Source organism: Panulirus ornatus, chromosome 32 (assembly GCF_036320965.1).
Source record: "Panulirus ornatus isolate Po-2019 chromosome 32, ASM3632096v1, whole genome shotgun sequence".
Classification (NCBI taxonomy): domain Eukaryota; kingdom Metazoa; phylum Arthropoda; class Malacostraca; order Decapoda; family Palinuridae; genus Panulirus; species Panulirus ornatus.
In genome coordinates, this window is record NC_092255.1 from 18,130,536 (window position 1) to 18,144,067 (window position 13,532).

The 13,532-nt window shown below is 48.1% G+C and overlaps 8 non-coding genes across 8 annotated transcripts; all 8 read left to right on the forward strand.

Annotated features, from left to right (window-relative positions):
• Positions 1 to 705: 705 nt before the first annotated feature.
• TRNAK-UUU (transfer RNA lysine (anticodon UUU)) lies at positions 706 to 778 on the forward strand. Its single transcript has one exon. It is a non-coding gene; the product is annotated as a tRNA-Lys (tRNA).
• A 2,352-nt stretch (positions 779 to 3,130) lies between these two features.
• TRNAK-UUU (transfer RNA lysine (anticodon UUU)) lies at positions 3,131 to 3,203 on the forward strand. Its single transcript has one exon. It is a non-coding gene; the product is annotated as a tRNA-Lys (tRNA).
• A 2,046-nt stretch (positions 3,204 to 5,249) lies between these two features.
• On the forward strand, positions 5,250 to 5,322 carry TRNAK-UUU (transfer RNA lysine (anticodon UUU)). Its single transcript has one exon. It is a non-coding gene; the product is annotated as a tRNA-Lys (tRNA).
• A 1,578-nt stretch (positions 5,323 to 6,900) lies between these two features.
• Positions 6,901 to 6,973, forward strand: TRNAK-UUU (transfer RNA lysine (anticodon UUU)). The gene has a single exon. It is a non-coding gene; the product is annotated as a tRNA-Lys (tRNA).
• Positions 6,974 to 9,048: 2,075 nt separating this feature from the next.
• Positions 9,049 to 9,121, forward strand: TRNAK-UUU (transfer RNA lysine (anticodon UUU)). Its single transcript has one exon. It is a non-coding gene; the product is annotated as a tRNA-Lys (tRNA).
• A 1,043-nt stretch (positions 9,122 to 10,164) lies between these two features.
• TRNAK-UUU (transfer RNA lysine (anticodon UUU)) lies at positions 10,165 to 10,237 on the forward strand. Its single transcript has one exon. It is a non-coding gene; the product is annotated as a tRNA-Lys (tRNA).
• Positions 10,238 to 10,846: 609 nt separating this feature from the next.
• On the forward strand, positions 10,847 to 10,919 carry TRNAK-UUU (transfer RNA lysine (anticodon UUU)). The gene has a single exon. It is a non-coding gene; the product is annotated as a tRNA-Lys (tRNA).
• A 1,757-nt stretch (positions 10,920 to 12,676) lies between these two features.
• TRNAK-UUU (transfer RNA lysine (anticodon UUU)) lies at positions 12,677 to 12,749 on the forward strand. Its single transcript has one exon. It is a non-coding gene; the product is annotated as a tRNA-Lys (tRNA).
• The last annotated feature ends 783 nt before the right edge of the window (positions 12,750 to 13,532 follow it).

The window sequence follows — 13,532 nt, forward strand, 5'->3', positions numbered from 1 at the left end:
CTCGTAACATCATGGCAACAAATGAGCGTCGTTGGTCATGGCGCAGTGTACTTCACTTACATGAAACGTACATACGTACGTACGTACGTACACTCTCTCTCTCTCTCTCTCTCTCTCTCTCTCTCTCTCTCTCTCTCTCTCTCTCTCTCTCTCTCGTGGTAGTGTGTGGTGGAAAAGGTTCTGGTGCGTTTGTCGGTGGTCATATGTTGGAGGTGGTGATGGTACTGGTGGTGTTAGGTACAGCAGTGTGTGGTAGTGGTGGTGGAGATTGTGCTAGCGGAGGTAGGCACACTAGTGTGTGGTGGTGATGGTGGTGGTGGTGGAGATTGTGTTGGTGATGGTAGGTACACTAGTGAGTGGTGGTGGTGGTGGAGATTGTGTTTGTGGTGGTAGGTACACTAGTGTGTGGTGGTGGTGGTGGTGGTGGAGATTGTGTTAATGGTGGTAGGTACACTAATGTGTGGTGGTGGTGGTAGTGGTGGAGATTGTGTTAGTGGTGGTAGGCACACTAGTGTGGTGGTGGTGGAGACTGTGTTAGTGGTGGTAGGTACACTAGTGTGTGGTGGTGGTGGTGGTGGAGGTGGTGGTGGAGATGACCCTGTTCTGCTGCTGCAGCATCAGAGCAGGGGGTTGTGTCAGTAAGGGTGAGAATCGTGGTTGCTTCGGGGTTTTATTACTCGGGGGTCAATAACAAGAGAAACACAAGCCCGGATAGCTCAGTCGGTAGAGCATTAGGCTTTTAACCTAAGGGTCCAGGGTTCGAGTCCCTGTTCGGGCGATGTCTTTATAAACTGCTCGTAAAGTCAACGGCCATGAAGAACCTACCCCCGACCTTTAAGTCAGGTTAAAACACATTACAAAGCACTTTATATATAATATGTTAAGGGAACAGAAAAAGTCAGAAGGTCAAGGCAAAATGGATCATAACCTTAAATTACTGCCAGGAAAGAGATTATCCCGGAAAAAAAAAGTTTCTCACCGAAAATTAATAGTAATATGTACAGAACAGAACAGAAATGGATCACACCATGAAGTGTTATATATATATATATATATATATGAGAGCGGATGACGCAGGTAATAACCCGATCTGGGAGCCACGTTCCCTCGAAGTTCCTGCGCAGCAGCAGTGAGGTCAGTAGAGTGGGGGGAAGAGGTCAGACTCAGTGGGGGTCATCCAATTGGGTGGGAGTTTCCTCACGCCTCAGCCAGTACCTGGTAGAGTCGCGTGGAGGTAAAGAGTTGGGGTGGTGAGGTGGGGTGTTCAACTAGGATGTGGTTGAGAATAATTGTAGCGCTATGGCTAACTACGTATATGACCGACGTCCTCTGGTGAATGGTATATGGCGTGCGTGTTGCTGGAAGGGAGTTTTTACACTCGTGTTGCCCCGTCTCTTAGCCTTGTATACGTGTACCAAATCCCCACTCACATATGTGCATACACAACCCAGCACCCGAGGTGGGGGATGAACACCTGGGATGGCTGTTGGCCTATTGTCGCGCCCAGGATGCTAACTAACCCATGGGCTCAACCCAGGGCGGGCCCATTCTGACTGATGGTCAGCAAGGCTAACCACTGTGTGAGTGAGTTGTGTGGCGTGGCACACATTTAGTTGGTGGTTATGGTGGAGGGTAGTTAGCGTGCTAACCACTACACTATGGTGTGGCACCGGTGGTGGCTGTGGTGGATAATGGGTGGGTGACACATAGGTGGGGTGAGGATGGTCGTGTTGACCACAGAAACTGGTGCCGCCACGACCAGTGAGTGTTGGGGAAGGGGGGTGATTACAACACAGGATGCTGCTGCTCTTGGTGATGGTGTTATGGTAAATGGCGATAATGGTGATGGTGGCGGGGGTGGTGTTAGTGGTGACGGTGTTGGTGGCGAGGTTAAATAGCGCTGGTGATGGAGTGCCAGTGTTTACTGGTCCTGGGTCAACCATGGACTTGCATGAAGCCCGGATGGCTCAGTCGGTAGAACATTAGGCTTTTCAACCTAAGGGTCCAAGGTTCGAGTCCCTTTTCGGGCGGTAACCGTATAAACAGAGGATACATTTAGTGTCCTCAACCCACTGGCGGCTACCAAGGAGTTGCCTGGCTGCTCAAGGCTACGGTGCAGACAGGAGGAAACAGTAAAGATAAGTCTCCATGAACAGACGATAACATGGAGCTACTGTTCACATTCTAGATAACACCAGGAAATGTACCTAAATGTAAAGAGACATGTATATTGCACTGCACATAAAAAAGCGTTTGAAAGTCGATCTTGCAAGGAGAAACAAGTGTAATTCAGCAAGCAAGTCCGAGGAGCGAAAACGAGCAATCCCGGCCATCCAGGCAAAATCTCGTTCGAAGTAATATCAAGTAGGAAAGTAAACACACACACACACACACACACACGCAACTCGAAGGTACAGGCATGGTACGTATAAAATATTGAGAGACGGGGAAACAAAAGAGCGTAAAACTCTCTCCCAAATCACACATATGAACACAGTCTCTCTCTCTCTCTCTCTCTCTCTCTCTCTCAGTACGTAAGTAGACCCGTAGCGTGGGCAGTAAGCAGCCACCGATCAGTGTGGTGGATGAGATGCGGCGGTGGTGGTGGTGGTGTGCGGAGTGTTATGGTAGAGTTTGGTGGTAGAATGTGGCGAAGGAGGGGCGAAGTTGTGGTATGAGGTGGATGCGGAGTACAGTGATGGATGAGGAGTACAGTGACGACGGTGAATGGTGGCTGTGGAGTGTTATGGTTCCGTGTGGTGGATGAGAAGTGTGGTGGTGGTGTGCTGTGGATGAGAAATGTGGTGGTGACTTGTAGGTGAGGTGCGTAGTGATGTGTGGTGGATGAGGATCATTGTACTGGATGGTGGTGGTGGTGGTTGTGTGTGGTGGATGAGCGTGGCGGTGTGTGGCAGATGGGGAGTGTTTGGTGTGCAACGTGATGGCTGTGGTGGTGACGATGTGTGTGGGAGGTGTGTGTGGTGGTGAAGCGTGGGTGGTGTGTGGCGCTGGGTGTGGTAGCAGGCGGGACTGGTGGTGACAGTAGAAAATGGTGGAGGCGGTGGTCGTGACAAGTGTTGGTGATGGTGGTGAGGATAACGTCCCAGCGCCAACTCCCACGTCGCACGAAGCCCGGATAGCTCAGTCGGTAGAGCATTAGGCTTTTAACCTAAGGGTCCAGGGTTCGAGTCCCTGTTCGGGCGGATACCTTATAAAAAAAACCAAAGGCAAATCTAACATCTCCACGATCAACTGGCTACACCGTGGTCGTATGAACAGCCGGCTGCTCAAAGCGTTGCTGACGAAGTTAGATTATAAGGATTCCAATCAGAGATGAATTCGCACAGCAGAAGCCCGGAATCTAAATACGTATCTACGAGAACAAAATAAAAGTATTAAATAAACAGTTATATCCATAATAAATGTCTGTCTCCCTCACCTCCTCTTAACACACATACACACACTCACTCACATATACGTATATGCTAGCTGCCCTTCGCCAGGCATCTCACACATACGTATATGCTAGCTGCCCTTCGCCAGGCATCTCACACATACGTATATGCTAGCTGCCCTTCGCCAGGCAGCTCACACATACGTATGTACTAGCTGCCCTTCGCCAGGCAGCTCACACATACGTATATACTAGCTGCCCTTCGCCAGGCAGCTCACACATACGTATATACTACCAGCCCTTCGCCAGGCAGCTCACACATACGTATATACTACCAGCCCTTCGCCAGGCAGCTCACACATACGTATATACTAGCTGCCCTTCGCCAGGCAGCTCACACATACGTATATACTAGCTGCCCTTCGCCAGGCAGCTCACACATACGTATATACTAGCTGCCCTTAGCCAGGCAGCTCACACATACGTATATGCTAGCTGCCCTTCGCCAGGCAGCTCACACATACGTATATACTAGCTGCCCTTCGCCAGGCATCTCACACATACGTATATACTAGCTGCCCTTCGCCAGGCAGCTCACACATACGTATATACTACCAGCCCTTCGCCAGGCAGCTCACACATACGTATATACTAGCTGCCCTTCGCCAGGCAGTTCACACATACGTATATACTAGCTGCCCTTCGCCAGGCAGCTCACACATACGTATATACTAGCTGCCCTTCGCCAGGCAGCTAAGAACGGCCGTGCAGGAGCTGTGGAAAGCACACTCGCTTCGTCTGCATTTCAAGCACTCGACCCAAACCCACCACATCAACAATACCTTCCCCGACATCTGTTCTCAGTCACTAAGTCAACCCCAGTAAACCTACGTAAATCATCGCTGATCATTACCTCTCTCTGGATATGTTTACGGTCAAGCGGACTTTATCTTATCTTTAATCTATACACTCATCCTCCAGCTGATTAACCTTATCAGAGGCTGGTCATCTGTCCAACCGCTGCTTTATCGAGAGATAAGCTATGTAAATATCCCTCACTGTTATACAACCTGAATATCTCTCTCCCCTCCTCCTCCTTTCAGCTTCCGAGACTGTGCGTGCGTGCGCCCTACACCACGCAGGAGCGACGGGGTGTGGGGGGAGAATGTGTGGACGCCATGGGAGAGGGAAGGTTCCTCGATAAATGACTCCTCGTATAATTGACCGACGGAGGTACAACCTTGCCGAAGATGACCTCGGACAAGGAGACAAATTCAACCGCAGGCGGGTCCGGTAACACATTGTACATTCTCTCTCTCTCTCTCTCTCTCTCTCTCTCTCTCTCTCTCTCTCTCTCTCTCTCTCTCTCTCTCTCTTTTTTGAGTGATCCTGGCCTGAGCACCCTAGAAGGTGTGAGATGTATACGAGAGAGAGAGAGCGAAGTGGAGCGATGTGGTACACAGGGGGCGACGTGCCGACATTGGACTGTGCCAGGGTATATGGAGTGGTCGAGGTGGGGAGGGATACCACAACGAGGTCTTCGCCTGTGGACAGGCAGGCTCTGTTTTCGACGCGTTATGTATGTAAGGAAATAAGACCATTCTCCTGTCTGTTCTCAGCGCCACCTCGTTAACGCGGGAATCAGCGAGGGCGACGGAGGAGTGCGGTGGTGTATGGTGGATGAGAAGTGATGGCGGAGAAGACGACAGCGGCGGCGGCGCTGCTGGAGCAGGTGATGGCGATGGCGGTGACGGTGTCGGGGATGGTGACAGCGATGGTGAGGGTGGTGATGATGGTGCTGGAAATGGAGTACCAGCGCTTACGGCTCCAGGGTCAACCAAGGGGTGACACGAGAGCCCGGATAGCTCAGTCGGTAGAGCATTAGGCTTTTAACCTAAGGGTCCAGGGTTCGAGTCCCTGTTCGGGCGGTATCTTTATAAACGGAGGATGAATTCAATACCTTCAACCCAATGGCGGTTACCAAGGACCTGGGCTGCCTGGCTGCCTGGCTGGCTGCGGTGCACACAGGAGGAAACAGTAAGGGTAAAGTTCCCAAGAATAGACGATAGCAAGGAATAACTGTCCAACAGGAATATATATATATATATATATATATATATATATATATATATATATATATATATATATATATATTCTTTCTTTTCTTTCATACTATTCGCCATTTCCCGCGATAGCGAGGTAGCGTTAGGAACATAGGGCTGGGCCTCTGAGGGAATAGCCTCACCCGGCCCCCTTCTCTGTTCCGTCCTTTGGAAAATTAAAAAAAAAAAAAAATGAGAGGGGAAGATATATATATAGACACATACTTGCATCACCAGGAAATGGAATATCTAAAATAACTGTCGATACACGAATATTAAAAAAAAATACCTTATACCACCTTCATCGGCGTAGAGAGAGAGAGAGAGAGAGAGAGAGAGAGAGAGAGAGAGAGAGAGAGAGAGAGAGAGAGAGTGACGTATCGATTTTTGACCAAAGAAAAACCTCTCGTTCATGCAATGACAACAAACGCTGAAAATATAAATAACCACACGAAAAATGCAGACATTCGCGAGCGAGCGAACGAAAAGGCCTCCCTCCCTCACTCACTCCCTCCCTCCGCACTATGACTCACCGCCATGTTCACTACGAATGGAGAAGGGTGGGGTGGGGGAGTGAGAGACGCTCTACCAAACTCCACCACATCCTCCATAAACCTAACTCTTTAGAGAGCCTTTGACCTAGCTCTTAAAGGCCAGATTAAAGGCCGGCTTTACTACACCCCCCACCCCCTCAGTACCACGGACCTTTCTGGTTAAGAGCCGTCTTTATACTCACTGCCATCTTCAACGGCCTTCCAAAACATCACCTTTTGACCTGACGAGTAAAAATCAGGTCAAAGGCCTGGGTCAGGGTGCCTTCTGCTACACAGTTGAGGAGAAAAGAAGAAAACAGGAAAAAAAAACACAGTATGTTGTACCTACGGAAGTAGACAAAAGTAGACAAAAACACAGTAAGTTGTACCTACGGAAGTAGACAAAAGTAGACAAAAACACAGTATGTTGTACCTACGGAAGTAGACAAAAGTAGACAAAAACACAGTATGTTGTACCTACGGAAGTAGACAAAATTTGAAACTAAGAGGAATGAAGGAGAGACAGAACTATGCTGGCTGTGGTGTGGAGGGTTCAGCGGGAATGTGGAGCTGGCGATGGATGAGTGTGGTGGTCCACGGTGGATGAGGAGCTCTTAGTGGTAGCGATGATGCGTGGGAGTGGTAGCGATGATGCGTGGGAGTGGTAGCGGTGGTGTGGGAGTTGGTGGCGGTGGTGGTGGTGGTGGTGGTGGTGTGGGTGTGGTGAACTCCGTGGGGTTGGAGAGTGGATGGTATATGGCGTTGGGTGCCATAGTCGCAACGGTGGCGGTCTCTGGTCTCTGGCGGTGGCGCTGGAAACGGAGTGCCCCAAGTGTTTAGCCTTCCAGGCTCAACCATGGCCTTCCAGGAAGCCCGGATAGCTCAGTCGGTAGAGCATTAGGCTTTTAACCTAAGGGTCCAGGGTTCGAGTCCCTGTTCGGGCGGTATCTTTATGACCGGCGGATGAATCTAATGTCCTCAACCCACTGGGCGGCAACCAAGGAGCTGCCTGGCTGCTCAAGGCCACGGTGCAGACACGAGCAAACAGTAAAGTCTCCAACGCCAGATGATAACCATGGAGCGGCTCCTCGTAATCTGAGGGGAATATATATATATATATATATATATATACCCGCGTATCACCAGGGGAATGCAGTACCTAAAATAACAGCAAATTAACGAACGATAATAAAAAGAATAACTACCTATACCCATTTATCGGCCCGTCGATAAAGTGAGAAAGGGGCGGGCGGGCACCTACCAGTTTACGTCGAGAATTTTGAGAGATTGGCTTGGGTTAGCGAGAAGCGCTCGACGTACGTATTGCTTGTTGAATTATATAATGCGTCTCTCCTCCTTTTAAGCCATCATACATCACCATCATCAATCTCAGGTTCATCATCCATCAGTGTAAAATTGTATCAAATGGTCTTGTAGTTGAACCAAGTATGTTCATCAACCATCAGTGTAGAATTGTATCAAATGGTCTTGTAGTTTGAACCAAGTATGTTCATCAACCATCAGTGTAAAATTGTATCGAATGGTCTTGTAGTTTGAACCAAGTATGTTCATCAACCATTAGTGTAAAATTGTATCGAATGGTCTTGTAGATGAACCAAGTATGTTCATCAACCATCAGTGTAGAATTGTATCGAATGGTCTTGTAGATGAACCAAGTATGTTCATCATCCATCAGTGTAGAATTGTATCGAATGGTCTTGTAGTTTGAACCAAGTATGTTTCATAGTTCTCCAGGTAACTGTATTTAATCATCCTTCCAACTTATATGATGGAGCCTCGTATAATTTCGTCTGGTGTCGTGAAAGGTGACTAAAAGGGGATGGTGAGCGCAACAGGGGAGGGGCGGGGCTGGAAATCCTCCCCTCCAGTTTTTACTTTTCCAAAAGAAGGAACAGAGTAGGGGGCCACGTGAGGATATTCCCTCTTAGGCTCAGTCCCTTGTTCTTAACGCAACCTCGCTACCGCGGGAAATGGCGATATGTACGGGAAAAAAATATCTATTTAGCATATCTATTCCCAGGCATTATTGCAGACCTGACACCTCTGTTATCCCCTTTGCTTAGAAGCTCTGAGGCTTGACACGTACGATACATGCCTTCTGTTCCCTGTCCAGCAGGCGGCATCATCACCCTATATTATTACGCATCTTCTTCTTCTTCTTCTTCTTCATCTTCCTAGGCTGTGTGAAGCCAAGAGTAAGTCTTTCAACCTCCAGTGATTGGTTCACGACAGAGAGAGAGAGAGAGAGAGAGAGAGAGAGAGAGAGAGAGAGAGAGAGAGAGAGAGAGAGAGAGAGAGAGAGAGAGAGAGAGAGAGAGAGAGAGAGAGAGAGAGAGAGAGAGACCAATTTCATAAAACACACACACACACTCACACACACACACTTGTTGATAAAGTACACACAAACTCAAAAAAGACGGCAAACAAAATATGCGAGAAGCTAAACCCTCCAACATTTTATCTTTTTTTTTTGAGAGGGAATGACACGTTTGCTTCCTCACTGTCAACCCCTCACCATAAGGTTCACTATGGAGGGTGGCACCTTCACCAGGGTTGTCCACGTCTTCCACGGACCTAGAAAACTTTTTTTCCAAAAGCCAAATGACCTAAGCCTCACACGGGGCGGGTTTAAAGGCCAGCTTTACCAACACCCTTAGCACCAGTGGCCTTCAGATTAAAAAGCCAGCTTGATATTATATATATATACATTCATCTCCGCTGGCCTTCGAAAACACACACATACGTGCCTTTTGACCTGTAGTGTAAAAGGTCAGGTCAAGGGCCAAGGGTTAAGTGGTGATGATTGTTAGACACGTGAAGAGAAGGAATAAAGTCAAGGGCCAAGGGTGAAGTGGTGTAATTGTTAGACACATGAAGAGAAGGAATAAAGAGGAAGAAACATTAAAAAAAAACTCTGCTGTTTCCCCTACGGAGGTGATAGAGATGATGGTGAGCCAGCGTTCACTGGCGCTAGGTCAACCTCCCTAGTATGCAAGAAGCCCGGATAGCTCAGTCGGTAGAGCATTAGGCTTTTAACCTAAGGGTCCAGGGTTCGAGTCCCTGTTCGGGCGATGTCTTTATAAACGCAGGATAGATTTAATGTCCTGAACCCACCGTCGGCAACCTAATGAGCTAGCCTGGCTGCTCAAGGCTGTGGAGCTGACACGGGAGGAGACGGCAAAGGTAAAGTTTCCAGGACTGGATGGTTACGCGGAGCAACAGTCCACAGTCTGGAGAGGCATTTTATACATATATCACCAAGGAAATACTGTACCTCAGAGAACTGTCAATGAAAAAGAAATAGGTATGCCCAATGATCGCTCTAGAGAGAGAGAGAGAGAGAGAGTGGGCTGTGATGTGTGCAATTTCAGGCAAACACACACATTCACGCACCGAGCACAAACGCATAAAAAAAAACACCTACATGAAATATAATCCAAACTAAAAAAAAAAAAAAGAAAGAGGAAAATACTTGATATTCGAGAGCGAAGGAGAGGAATCTCTCCTCCCTCCACACTACCATTCGTCAACAGCCTTCACACCATCTTCCATAACACCTAACTCTTCAAGAAGGCCTGTAGTACACACACCCTAAACACCACTGGCCTTCAGGTCAAAAGCCATCTTTACTATGCCACCTTCACTGTCCTTCGAAAACACAGGCCCTTGACCTGACAGAGGTCAAAGGCCAGGGTCATGGTGCTGATTATTGGGCAGATGAGAAAAAAAAAAAAGGAAATGTATAACAATATGTCTTTCCTTGAAGACATGAAAAATAATTTGGCAGGATAAGGGAGAAACACGACAATGGTGGTGTATGGTGGATGTGGAGCGTGGTGGTGGTGGTGTGTGGTGGTTGACGGGAACTGTGGTGATGGCGGTGGATGAGTGTTGCACTGGTGGTGTGCAGTGGCTGAAGGAGCGGGTGGCGTGGAGTGTGGCGGGAGATGGAAGCGTTGGTGTGTGAGCGTTGTGTGGTGGATGGCGCACCTTATGTCGTGGAACGTGGGTGGTGTGTGCTTGCTGTGGTGGTGGTGGTGGTGGTGGTGGTGATGAGGGTGACAGCCGTCTGTCAGAGTTTACAGGTTCCGGGTCAACCATTCGCATGCACGAAGCCCGGATAGCTCAGTCGGTAGAGCATTAGGCTTTTAACCTAAGGGTCCAGGGTTCGAGTCCCTGTTCGGGCGATGTCTTTATAAACGCAGGATAGATTTAGTGTCCTGAACCCACTGGCAGGCTACCAAGGACCTGCCTGGCTGCTCAAGGCTGCGGTGCAGACGGGAGGAAACAGTAAAGATAAGTTACCAAGTACAGACGATAACATGGAGCAACTGTTCACAATAAGGAATTGGAATGGCTAAAATTACTGTCAATATATGAATGAAAAATTCTACCTATACCCATTTCTCGGTCGAGAGAGAGAGCGAGAGAGAGACACTACCAAACTTCACTACACCCTCAATAAACCTAAATTACAGGCCAGGTTAAAGGCCAGCTTTTACTAACACCTTCGACACCCAGGGACCTTCGGGGTTGAAAGCTATCTTTATCATAAATTCATCATCACTGCCAGGTCTTCGAAAACACACGTGCCTTTGACGTGGTAGGTAAGGGTCAGGTCAAGGGGGGTAATGTTTTGGTGCTGACTGATGGAGAGATGAGGTTAAAAGCGTAGGAAAAAAAGGAAACATCAAGACCTTTAAGTTGTTCCTCTGACGAAAGTGGTGACCTTAATGATGGTGAAAATAAGCTTCCCAGTGTTTACTGGTCCTGGGTCAACCACGTACTTGCAAGAAGCCCGGATAGCTCAGTCGGTAGAGCATTAGGCTTTTAACCTAAGGGTCCAGGGTTCGAGTCCCTGTTCGGGCGGTTCCTTTATAACCGGAGGATAAATTTAATGTCCTCAACCCACTGGCGGCTACCAAGGAGCTGCCTGGCTGCTCAAGGTTACGGTGAAGACATAAGGAAATGGTAGGGATAATGTCTACAAGAACATAAGATAACATGGAGTGAACTTTCCACAGTCCGTATCACCAGGAAATGGAATATATCTAAGATAAAAACCAATATGAAAAATACACAATATGTATCAATATATATATATATATATATATATATATATATATATATATATATATATATATATATATATATATATATATATATATATAAAATGAGCGTGTGTGTGTGTGTGTGTGTGACAGTATACTTTGAGACAGCCACACCTGTTCACACAAAGCCCACACTCCATCTATGTATGAAGCTGGTAACGCACAACATATGTCCTGGCCAATGCCATACATTCACAACGACCTCATCTTCGATGACCTTCGATCTGACCTTTACGAGCCTGGTCAGACGACAAAGGGGATAGTGTGATGGTTGTGGTAAAGAGAGAGAAAAGAAAACTATTCCATCTTTTTCTCGTCCGTTGGTGGCTCCAGCTACACAAAAGCTCATCCCCGAGACCGGACCTTGAATGAAATGTGTAGCGGGTTTCATTACGGCGAGACTTAAGGGAAAGAAGAAAAGATACAAATAACTTGGATTGGAAATGGAAAACTCACCCTGTAAAGATGGGCCAGGTCATAGTAGTTAGGGAAAGACCCGTGGGGATAGAGAGTTCTAAAGTTTGGAAGTGTAGGGAAAGAAACAAATAGTTAAAAAGCCCACCCTTGAATTGCCAAAGGCAACACGGTAATTAGGAGACGCAATAGTTTGCCGCGTAATGTGAGCTCTGGTTAATGGAGAGGGGCACACGGAGCAGCCAGCTCTCGGGAGCAAAAACAAAAGTCATACCAAGAGAAAAGGTAAGGCGAACAGTTGCAGCGTAGGGCAAGAGCGTAAAGTTGTGATGGTGGTGTGGGATGGCGAGGGTGCGTGTGGTGGAGGAGGAACGTGGCGATGACAGCGGAGGTGTGTGGTGGTGAACGTGTGTGTGTGTGTGGTGGAAGAATAAAGTGTACTCGTGGATGAGTGTGGTTGTGGTGTATGGTGTGTGAGAGGTGCTTGATGTGCAGTGTGTGGTGGATGGTGGTAGAGATGCGTGGTCTGGTGTGTGGTAGACGGTGGTGGTGGTTCGTAGTCTAGTGTGTGGTAGACGGTGGTGGTGGTGGTGCGTGGTCTGATGTGTGGTAGACGGTGTTGGTGATGCGTGGTCTGGTGTGAGGTGGGACGTGAGCGGCATTCGGCACTGGGAGTAGTCATAGGAATGATGGTGGTGCCGGTGTTGGTGATGGCGGTGAGAGTGGTGGAGGCGGTGACGGAACTGGTAATGTTGGTGAACGATCGCGGCAGTGACGTTGTTGGTGATGACGAATGTTGGTGATGACAGTGGTGGGACGTGAGTGGCATCCGGCACTGGGAGTAGTCATAAGAATGATGGTGGTGCCGGTGTCGGTGATGGCGGTGAGAGTGGTGGAGGCGGTGATGGAACTGATAGTGGTGGTGAACGATCACGGCAGTGACATTGTTGGTGATGACGAATGTTGGTGATGACAGTGGTGGTGGTGTAGGTGGCTGTGTTGACGATCATGGCGACAATGATGGGGGAGGTGGTGGTAACGGTGTCGGAGATGGAGTGCCAATGTTTACTTACCCAGGTGTCAACCACATCCTAACACGAAGCCCGGATAGCTCAGTCGGTAGAGCATTAGGCTTTTAACCTAAGGGTCCAGGGTTCGAGTCCCTGTTCGGGCGATGTCTTTATAAACGGAGGATAGATACAATGTCCTCAACCCACTGCGGTGCACACAGGAGAAAACAGTAAAGATAGGTTTCCAAGAACAGATGATAACATGGAACAATTCGTCACAGTCTAGATAGGAAAATACATACACCTATATCAACTTGTACCGAACCTTCAATATTAGATGAAAAAGTAAACTTTCATCTATACCCGTCTATACATTTCCCTATCTCTATACCATTGTCTGTCTATCTACGTATCAGATTATCTAGCTATGTACAGTTCAGCATACAACGTCAGAATCACGTCCCGCCTCTTGACGATGGTATAGTCCTGTAGGAGGTGACCTTCCTCAAGTGTTTTCACTCGAAGGCGGAGCTCTGGAACATCTCGTATTCATCCATAATTACCCTAGGTCCAGTTTCGATGAACACTTATTCGCACTTTCCTGCTTAGTGAGGCAGCACCAGGAAGCGACGAAGAATGGCCTCATTTGCTTACAATTACTGAGTGGCTGTCATGTATAATGCATTGAAACTAGATCACCTTAACCAAAGCCAAACCCCAGGGACCTTTCTGGTTCAGCCAAGTGACAGCACGTTGCCCCTATAGAACACATCCCTCCAATTTGCTCTATCCCGTGCACGCCTTGCACCTTCCTGCTTGTTTAGGGTCCAACGACTCAAAGCATCTTTAACTCCATCCTTCCATCAACTAGTCGTTCTACCCCTTCTTGTCCCCTCCACTTCTGACACGTATACCCTCTTAGTCAGCTCTTATTCCCATTCTTCCTG